This window comes from Dipodomys merriami, unplaced genomic scaffold (genome assembly GCF_024711535.1).
Source record: "Dipodomys merriami isolate MVZ:Mamm:240054 unplaced genomic scaffold, mDipMer1.0.p SCAF_340, whole genome shotgun sequence".
Lineage (NCBI taxonomy): Eukaryota > Metazoa > Chordata > Mammalia > Rodentia > Heteromyidae > Dipodomys > Dipodomys merriami.
This window is the reverse complement of record NW_027204938.1, coordinates 1104011-1105399: the sequence shown is the minus strand read 5'-3', so window position 1 is coordinate 1105399 and position 1389 is coordinate 1104011. Positions and strand designations below refer to the sequence as shown.

The 1389-nt window shown below is 34.2% G+C and overlaps 1 non-coding gene across 1 annotated transcript; it reads left to right on the top strand.

The window, feature by feature from the left end:
• Window positions 1-337: 337 nt before the first annotated feature.
• On the top strand, window positions 338-443 carry LOC138803569 (U6 spliceosomal RNA). The gene has a single exon (XR_011364975.1). It is a non-coding gene; the product is annotated as a U6 spliceosomal RNA (small nuclear RNA).
• The last annotated feature ends 946 nt before the right edge of the window (window positions 444-1389 follow it).

Here is a 1389-nt window from a genome sequence, read left to right as displayed (position 1 = left end):
TATGACCTGCCAAACAGTCCCTATTTTGGCATATTTAAGCAAATTCCCAAAATTAAACCCATTTAAAGCATTAGAACTTTAACAACCTTAACCCTTGCTGCAATGTTCATTATGACAGGTGCCTTGTAGAGAATAATTGAACTCCTCCTTCTACACATCTCTTGAACCACAAATATTTGGAATTACTTTGTTTTTGACATATCAATTTTGAGTTTCTTCTTAAATATGTGCTTATGTAAGAAATAAATATTTCATGACCATTCTTTTGCATTTACTTTTTGTTGAAGTGTCTAATTTAAGAAAATCAATTACACTTTATATATAAAAAAAAAGTTCTGTGCTCAATTTGGCAGCACATACCCTAAACCTGGAATGATACAGAGATGATGAGCATAGCTCCTTCAAAGGATGACACACAAATTCCTGAAGCGTTCAATATTTTTACAATGACAGACGCTGGAGGGAATGTGGCCAGAAGTAAACACTACTGAATTCTTGGTGAGAGTGTAAACTTGTCAACCCCTTTGAAAAGCAGAACGGAGGTTCTTCAAAAGATTCCACATAGAGATCCTCTATGACGCAGCAATCCTTCTTTTGGGCATTCACCCAAATGATCAGAAACAAGACCATACTAAAACTACAAGCACAACTATGTTTATTGCAGCATTATTTACCATAGGTAAGATATGGAACCAACCCGATGCCCCTCAGTACATGAATGGATCAAGAAAATGTGTGTGTGTGTGTGTGTGTGTGTGTGTGTGTGTGTGTGTGTGTGTAACTGTGACCCCTCTGTACAGTACTTTTACAACTAAAAACATATAAAAATGTTCTGAGATGGAAGAGTTTATTCCCCCAATTTTATCCATATAATATTGTTAACAAAGCAGATTTTTAAATACTACGTAGAATGTGATATGTATTACAGAAACCATTACATGTAATGAGCAACCAGAAATAATGTTATCAATTGAATATGCACTGCTTCCAAGGAAGCCAAATGGATAATTTCTCATGCTCTAAATCAAACTGGTGATCTTATGTCTTGATAGTGTAAAAATATCAGGGACAGAATAATGAAGGAATTACAACTGAGGTGAAATCCATATGAAAATATACAAACCTGATAAAACATATAAGTATCTGAGCAGTATATTGTGTTTTAAATCATTTACGCTACATTGTAAAGATAATGAAGACCTATTAGAATGAATTAACTTTTTGATATCCTATCGTAGCTCCTTAGAAGGATGAACTCTTTCCTCATTCTTGTAGAGGCTTCATCAGATGAGAGGATCTGTATTTTTTTGTTTGCTTCCTTCCATTTATTCTTCACTCTGAAATATGAGCTACATGATACTGAAATACACCAAGGAAAATTAAACACAC